The sequence below is a fragment of the Berghia stephanieae genome, chromosome 13, assembly GCF_034508935.2.
Source record: "Berghia stephanieae isolate SIO BIC M18660-M18661 chromosome 13, UCSD_Bste_1.3, whole genome shotgun sequence".
NCBI classification, from domain to species: domain Eukaryota; kingdom Metazoa; phylum Mollusca; class Gastropoda; order Nudibranchia; family Aeolidiidae; genus Berghia; species Berghia stephanieae.
The window spans coordinates 8,897,094-8,907,093 of record NC_088372.1 but is presented as its reverse complement, the minus strand read 5'-3'; positions in this window follow the sequence as shown (position 1 = coordinate 8,907,093).

Sequence of the window (10,000 nt, the reverse complement as noted above, 5' to 3'; positions counted from 1 at the left end):
AAAAGTGTTGATATTGATGTCAAGATTGATTATATTGATACTAGTATTGACAACAAGAAGGTCGATATTGGTATTGATAATGGCAACATTGTTGGTATTTGTATTGGTGATGGCAACAGTGATGATATTGGTTTTGCTCAGGACAAGGGTGTTGATATTGATATTGACCACTAAGTAAAAAATGGAAACTGTTAAGCACAACAATTTTACGATGCCACTGAAGAAAGGTGTCTTAAAGTTAATCAATCTTCATCAACCAAAACAAAAGTATTGTCGATTTTTACGATTAGTTTCTTAATTCCCGTGATTTGCTCATCCTTCACGAATATTTATTTCACGAGGACTCCTTCGCAGCCAGTGTCTCTCAGAACACCGACTTCCTGCTTTCCGATGATTCCTCACAACACAGGTAATCTCTGGTTCTCCGCCCGACCATATCCACTGCAAGATCCACAGCTAGTCTTTAATGAACAGTTCTCTCAAATGTCTTAATCTTTCTCAATCTTGGCAAGATAGACCCATCTATCCAATTACGTTTTCAGTCGCGTGACGAATATAGATGCATTTTCTTCGTCCTCCGGTATGCCTTGAAGAAACTGCTCTCGGTATCCGTCTTCTGTCAAGGTATATCTTATATGTAACGCTTCCTTGACCGTATCGTAATCTTATGCATCTTCCGTTTATAATCGACTGTAACAGTCCAACGCACGATCTGAAAATAGCGCTGATAGGTATATGGGACAGGACGACATATGCCATTGACTAGTGTACGCGGACCGCTCAAAATGAAGTAACCAGCTATCTAGATCATCTTTGCCATCTACGGAGAGTGGGATTTGTGGTAGTTTAGATATGGTTGTACTATCATGCTGACAGATGAAGAGTAGGATGAAAGTCTATTATTTCTAATTCATGCTGCATTCTATCTTCGATTCGTCTTTCTTCAGTTAATCGTTCTCTTATGTTTGCTTTCCTCTCCTCCGCCGATAATTCCATCACGTCTGCCTCCTTTCCATACCTCGCAAATGGTTTTGACATCTCGATATCAAATTTTAATTACAATACAAATCACAATTATTTATAAATATAACTCACCATTTTAAAGGTTACGAATACTTTAGTTATCCAATATTTGGACAAGCCCCCAAATGTAAAGACTCTGGGTCAGACTTCGTTAATTCAATTTACTAATTCTCAATTATATACTAAATTTAAAACAAATATATAATACGATCATGTAGGACGGATTTCTCTCAGTAACTAAACTAACACAAAACAATCGTCTTACGATGTTTCTAAGTCACAAAAAGTGCTAATATGTTCACACAGTCAACATTCACACTCGCATGCTAAACATGCACAACACAAAATGAGTACCTCTGGAAAAAAACCCTAGCATAATTACACACAGCCGAACAAGTACATTCGCAAATCCAAACAACTCTAATATCTTACAATACATGTTACATTAATATTCGTATTGATGGCGGCAACAGTGTTGCTATCGGTATTGATCGGGGCAACAGTGTGTTTATTGAGAATTGCATTCTTTTAGTCAGGCAAGAAAAGGTGAAAGAAGAAAAAATCCAACAGTAACACATTCAGTGAACATAGGTAGAGTATCTTTCTTTGTATCTATTGCACGAAAACACAAAAACTTGATCTTTTGAATAGTGGAATATACACTGAACGTGCTTAAAGCGCCTTACAAGGTGGGCCTGTCGTCAGCTTCACTAAACAAGTAGAATGAGACATGACCCCAGTTAGGTGACATCACAATAAATAATTTCAGTAACGGACCACTCGTTTTCCACCCATGTATGGTGAGAAAATGTTAGTAAAGATTCTTTCCCAGGGAATCCTATTTGATTTGTTTTGGGGGTTTTTTTTGGTGTCTTATTCAAGTATATTCTACCTTCTAAAACAATTCCGTGCCGATAGCAATATTTGTACTGGTGATGGAAAAGTTTTAAAATTGATGACAACAGTGTTGATACTGGTATTGAATGAGACAATAGTCTTGGTGTCGGTATTGATTGTGGAAACGGTGGTGATATTGGTATTGGTCGTAACAACGGTGATGATATTGGTATGTATTACGGTAACATTGATGATGTTGGCATTGAAGATGGCATGAGTGCTGATATCAGTATTGATGGTGGCAACCGTGTTGATATTGGTATGATGGTGGCAACTGTGTTGATGCTGGTATTGCTTATGGCAAGTGTTAATATCGATTTCCATGGAACCAAAATAATAGAATTAGAGAACAATAAATACAACAGTAATGATATTGATATTGGGTATTGAATTCTGGGGTAACTATAGACAATAGTATCGGTTCAATTAAGCGTACCATAACTGAAAGACAGTAATTGATTGATACTTACCTTCTGTTAATCACAAATCGATGAGTGAAAAAAACAACAAAGAGTAAAATCTTTGAATATATATAGTTTAAGTATTTTATTTGTATCAATTGTATGGAAACACAATAACTTGACATTTTGAATAGCGGAATATCATTAAACGTGCTTAAAGCGCTTTATAAGGTGTCCGCAGTCATCATCTCAACTCAAAGAGTAGGACGAGACATGACGCCAGTTAGGGTTTATTACAATATTTTCGCATACAGACAATTACAAGTTAATGTCCAGGTACTCAATTTACGGATGACTTGTATGAGATAATTTGAGGAAAGGTTTTTTCATAAGGACTCAACTATATGCTGAACGAGTCTGGAACCCAGGTCTTCCGATCCAAAAGTGAATGTCATACCACAATACCACATAACGCACAAATTCTATTAATTACACGTTTAATTGTTTTAAAAACGTTATCTATCATATTTCATTTAATGAAATTATAATGTTCATCCCATCTTCTCCAGTAATCTTTATTTGTGATTACTAACGGAAATTAAATCATCTACTCTCTCTCTCTCTCTCTCTCTCTCTCTCTCTCTCTCTCTCTCTCCCTTTTCTCTCTCTCTCTCTCTCACACACACACTCTCTATCTATCTATCTTTCTATCTATCTATCTATCTATCTACTATTATCTATCTATCATCTACATATATATATATATATATATATATATATATATATATATATATCCATCTAACTTTCTATTTATCTCTTTCTCTCTTTCTCTCTTTGGTTACTTTATTTTGATATTGTGCCCGGTGTTAAATAAGTCTAAGGTTCTTTTTGATTTTTGATTTAGATGCCCTGTTTAATTTGTTTTTGTTTTTTTTGTTATATGACAATTAAGGTATCTTGAACACTCTAACACCAACCGGAACTGGACAGGAATATTGCTACTGATGTTGGCAAAGGTCTTGAAATTGATGGCAAAAGTAATAATATTCGTATTGAATATGATATAAAAAAACGAATGTTATACCACAAGACCACATAACCCCACAAATCGTATTAATTACACGTATAATTCTTTTCAACCCGTTGCGTTTCTCATTCTATTATATTAAATTCACATGATAATAACATATTCTCAAATATTATTTAGTTGTGTTCACTTACGAAAGTCAAGCCACCTACATCTATATGTATAAATTAAACGATCAGGAACTCGAAGATATAGACACTTTCTGCTATCACGGAAGTATAATTGACAAGGATGGAGGCACGGAAGCTGAGGTGAAAGCACGAATAGGAAAGGCACAGGCTGCATTCACATCTTTGAACAGAGTTTGGAGAACTAAAGATATCTCCCTTCGACTAAAGCTAAGACTTTTCAACTCAAACGTGAAGTGTGTCCTACTGTATGGATGTGAAACTTGGAACGCATCACAGGCATGTATAAGGAGGGTACATATTTTCGTAAACAGGTGCATGCGTAAGCTACTCAGAATAAAATGGATGGATAGAATAAAAAGGAAGAAGTTGGAAAAGAACACAGCAGAAACCAGTGGGAGAGGAAATAGGAAGAAGACGATAGAGGTGGATTGGACACACGCTGAGAAATAATGACTCAACTATAACAAAGAAAGTATTGGACTGGAACCCTCAGGGCAGAAGATCAAGGGGAAGGCCACGAGGAACATGGAGAAGAATTAAAGAAGTTGATATACAGAGAAGTGGTAAGACCTGGAATGAGATAAAAAAGTTGGCTCAAGATAGAGAAGGAATGGTAACTGTTTGTCTGTGGCCTATACCCTGACCCAGGGTGAAAAAGTCTATGATGATGACTGAAAAAAGATGTCTTGAATTCAATCAATGCTTCATCAACCAAAACAAAATTATATTGTCCATCTTTACGATTAGTTTCTTATTTCCCGTGAGTTGCTCATCCTTTACGAATATTCTTCTCACGAGGACTCTTTCGCAGCCAGTGTCTCTCAGAGCATCGACGACTTCCTGCTTTCCGATGATTCCTCTCATCACAGGTACTCTCTGGCTCTCCGCCCGTCCATATCCACTGCAAGATCCACAGCTAGGCACAGGCACACTGACGTGAATATTACTGTCTTTAACTTCTGTTTTTATTCCTATTTCGTTATGCAATCTTTACATTGAAAACATTAATGCAAGGGACAATCGAAAAACAAAAATCACTTTATCTATGCTTCATTGATTATTCCAAAGCTTTTGATTCAGTACAGCACGAAACGCTATTCAAAAGCTTAGAAAAGATCGTTATAGAAAGTAAAGATCTTCGACTTGTGAAATACTTATATTGTAATCAAACAGCGTGTGTCAAACTGGATAATGAAACATCGGACTTATTTAACATCGAAAAGGGAGTATGACAGTTGTTATCATCGGACCTTTTTAACATATATAGTGAAATAATAGTCAAATAAATTGAAGATATGAAAGACGACGGCACTCTCATGGCCTACTCTCCAGAACACGTGCAGAAAAGTTTAGATATAGCGATGTGCAAAAGTGAAGAGATGGGCCTGAAACTAAATATTAAGAAAACCGAATGCATGGTGGTCTCAAAGAATGACAACAACGCGACCTTTCACTTTTCAAGCAAAAGAGATATCATCAAACAAGTAAAGAAATTTAAATATTTAGGCACTATCATCACCCATGACGCATGTGACGTAGAGGATATAAAACAAAGAATAGCAATAGCAAAAAAAACGTGTTCTTTAAAATGCGACCAGTTGTCTCAAACAACAACCTAAACTTGAAGACCAGCATGAAAGTAGTAGAAAAATATGTTATAAGTACCCTTTTATACGGTTGTGAAACGTGAACGCTTAATAAAGAATGAACGAGGAAGTTAGAGGCATTTGAGATGAGGGTGTATAGAAGAATGTTGAGGTTATCATGGACAGATAGGTGTGCGAACGAGGAAGTGTTGGGGAAGGTAAGAAAGAGAAGAATACTAATCGATAACATCAGAAAGAGGCAGTTACGGTTTCTGGGACGTGTGGAGAAGATTCGGAATCGAAAAGTTGGTAAGATCCGCGATGATCAAAAGAAAGAGAGCTAGAGGAAGACAAAGAATAACTTATCAAAATAACCTAATAATGGTCAATTTGATTTAAAAAGCAACACAGATTTCATGCGCACCGCAGAGGATCGTGATTCATGGAGACAGCTGATCAGCAACGTACTCAAGAGTACCAGACATGATGATGATGATGATGACGATATTTCAATCTGTCTGTGCTTACCACAATTTGATATTATGGGCCGTGAAAACATATTTGTCTTTTTCAATTATGGCAATGCAGTTATCTTGTATCTTCTAAACCTAATGCGTGACGGACAACAATATTGGTAATGATTATGGGGAAAGTGTTGATATTGATGGCAACAGTGATGATATTGTTATTGATATTGACTACAAGAGGGTGGATATTGGTATTGATGATGGCAACGGTGTTGGTATTTGTATTGGTGATGGCAACAATGATGAAACTGATAGCAACACTGATGGTATTGGTATTGCTCTTGACAAGAGTGTTGATATTGGTATTTGTCAGTGAGAAAAAAAAATGGCTTCCGTTAAGCACAACTCTTTTACGCTCCCACTGAAGAAAGGTGTCTTAAAGTCAATCAATGCTTCAACAACCAAAACAAAAGAATTGTCGATCTTTACGATTAGTTTCTTATTTCCCGTGAGTTGCTCATCCTTCCCGAATATTTTTTTACGACGACTCCTTCCCAGCCAGTGTCTCTCAAAACATCGACTTCCTCCTTTACTATGATTCCTCTCATCACAGGTAATCTCTGATTCTCCGCCCGACCATATCCACTGCAAGATCCACAGCTAATCACAGGCACACTAACGTCAATACTACCGTCATAAACTTCGTTTTTTTATGCCCATTTCGTCATATGATGCTGTCTTATTTATGTTTGTTTCGTCCGGATGTGCCACAACTGTTGCAGCTGCTCTTATATGGAACCATTGTTTCGTCAAGTCGTTCATACGTTGATTGTTTGTTATATTGTATTTTCGAGTGTCATATCACAAGACCACATTCGCGCAAATCCAAACATCTCTAATATCTTGCAATACATGTTACACTATTATTGGTATTGATGGCGACAACAGTGTTGATATTGGTATTGATGGTGGCAACAGTGTGTTTATTGAGAATTGCATTCTTATAGCCACACATAGAAAGGAGAAAGAAGAAAAAAAAACAGTAGGCCTAACCCTTTCAGTGAATATAGGTAGAGTATTTTTCTTTGTATCGATTGCACAAAAAGACAAAAACTTGATCTTTTGAATAGTGCAATATGCATTCATCGTGCTTAAAGCGCTTTACAAGGTGTCCCCTGTCACCAGCTTCACTAAACAAGTAGGATGAGACATGACCCCAGTTAGGTGGCATCACAATATTTTCAGACACGGACTACGAACTCATTTTACACCGATGTATGGTGAGAGACTGTTAGTAAAGATTCTTTCCCAAGGAGTCCTATTTGATTGGTGTTTTTGTCTTATGACAATTCAGGTATCTTCTACCCTCTAAAACCAATCCGTACCGGATAGCAATTTTTGTAATGATGATGGAAAAGTGTTAAAATTGATGACAACAGTGTTGATACTGGTATGGAATGAGACAATAGTCTTGGTGTCGGTATTGATTGTGGAAACGGTGGTGATATTGGTATTGGTCGTAACAACGGTAATGATATTGGTATGGATTACGGTAACATTCATGATGTTGGCATTGAAGATGGCATGAGTGTTGATATTAGTATTGGTGGTGGCAACAGTGTTGATATTGGTATGATGGTGGCAACTGTGTTGATGCTGGTATTGCTTATGGCAAGTGTTAATATCGATTTCCATGGAACCAAAATAATAGAATTAGAGAACAATAAATACAACAGTAATGATATTGATTTGGGTATTGAATTCTGGGGTAACTATAGACAATAGTATCGGTTCAATTAAGCGTACCATAACTGAAAGACAGTAATTGATTAATACTTACCTTCTGTTAATCACAAATCGATGAGTGAAAAAAAAAACCAACAAAGAGTAAAATCTTTGAATATATATAGTTTAAGTATTTTATTTTTATCAATTGTAGAAACACAATAACTTGATATTTTGAATAGCGGAATATACATTAAACGTGCTTAAAGCGCTTTATTAGGTGACCCCAGTCATCAGCTCAACTAAAACTGTAGGACGAGACATGACGCCACGTAGGGGTTATTACAATATTTTCGCATACAGAAAAATACATTTTAACGTCCAGGTACTCAATTTACGGTTGTCTTGTATGAGATAATTTGAGGAAACATATTTTCCCAAGGACTCAACTATATGCTGAACGAGATTGGAACCCAGGAACTTCCGATCCAAAAGCGAGTGTCATATCACAAGACCACATGAGGCACAAATCCTATTAGTTACACGTTTAATTGTTTTAAAACCGTTTTGTATCTTATTTAATTTAATGAGATAAAAATGTTCATCCCATCTTCTCCAATATTCTTTATTTGTGATTACTAACGGAAATTAAACCATCTAATCTCTCTCCCTTTAATTTCTCTCTCTCTCTCTCTCTCTCTCTCTCTCTCTCTCTCTCTCTCTCTCTCTCTCTCTCTCTTTGATTACTTTATTTTGATATTATGAACCGTGTCAAATCATTCTAAGTTTCTTTTTTAATTTACATGCCCTGTTTAATTGGTCTTTTTGTTATATGACAATTCAGGTATCTTTTACGCTCTTACATCAAACGTTACTGGACAGCCATATTGGTACTGAAGTTGGCAAAGGTGTTGAAATTGATGATAGAAGTGAATTATATTCGTATTTAATATGAAAAAATAATTAATGTCATACCATAAGACCACATAACCCCACAAAGCGTATTAATTACACGTATAGTTCTTTTTAACACGTTGCGTTTTGCATCTATTAAATTTAATTAACATGATGATCCCATATTCTCCAATATTCCTTAGTTGTTTTCACTTACAGAAGTCCTATATATATTTCTATCTTTCTGTACTTACGACAATTTGATATTTTGGACCGTGCGACACATATATAAGTTTTCATTTAATTGTACAGGTCCATTTTTCTCCTTTTTAAATTATGGCAATGCAGTTATTGTGTATCTTCTAAAACTAATTCGTGAGGGATAGCAATATTGGTAATGATAATGGGAAAAGTGTTGATATTGAAGATTACAGTGATGATATTGATATTGATATTGACTGCAAGAGTGTCGATATTGGTATTGATTATGGCAAGAGTGTTGGTATTTGTATTGATGATGGCAACAATGATGACATTGGTATTGCTCATGATAAGAGTGTTGATATTGGTATCGATAACTAAGAAAAAATGGCTCCCGTTAAGCACAATGCTTTAACGCTGCCACTGAAGAAACGTGTCCTAAAGTCAATCAATGCTTCATCAACCAAAACAAAAGTATTGTCGATTTTACGATTATTTTTTTTTATTTCCCGTGAGTGGCTCACTTTCACGAATGTTCTTTTCACGTGGATCCTTCGCAGCAAGTGTCTCTCAAAACATCGACTTCCTCCTCTCCCATGATTCCTCTCATCACAGGCAATCTCTGGTTCTCCGCCCGACCATGTCCACTGCAAGATCCACAGCTAGTCACATGCACAATGACGTGAATACTACAGTCCTTAACTTCGGTTTTTATGCCCATTTCGTCCAAGGATGCTGTCGTATTTATGTTTGATTCGTCCGGATGTGCCACAACTGTCGCAGCTGCTCTTTTATGCGACCATTGTTTCGGCACGTCGTTCTTACGTTGATCGTTTGTTATATTTCATTTTACCTTTTTACAGTCGCGAATTCTGTGAGAGGGGGAATGTCATTTTCAACACAAAGAACTATTACCATTAACGCTTCTTCCTTCCGTCTTATCATTTGCCTTTTTATACGATTTTTTTAATTAAAACTCCAACTGCCTCCTTTTAGCAACAAGGAACGCTTCAGATTCTTCAGCTACATTGTCTAGGGTTTCAGTTTTATTTTCTTCAAGATGTGTAGCTAGATCCTTGGGACAGACACCCATAAACTGATCTTTGATAAACAGGTTTCTCAAACTGTCTTAATCTTTCTCAATCTTGGCTAAATAAACCCATCTCTCCAGATACGTTTTCAGTCGCGTGATGAACATAGATGCATTTTCTCAGTCCTCCGGTAGGCCTTGGCAAAACTGTTCCAGGTATCCATCTTCTGTCAAGGTATATCTTATATGTAACGCTTCCTTGACGGTATCGTAATCTCATTTCGTAATCTAATTTCCCATTTCGTCCAATGATGTTGTCCTATTTATGTGTGTTTCATCTGCCGTTAATAATTGATGTAACAGTCCAACGTACGACCTGACAATAATGCTGATAGATATATGGGCCAGGACGATATATGCCATTGACTACTTTCCGTGAACTGCTCACAACAAAGTAACCAACTATTTAGATCATCTTTGTCGTCAACGGATGGTGAAATTTGTGGTAGTTTAGATATTGGTTGTACTATCAAGTTGACAGATGAAGAAGAGGAGAAA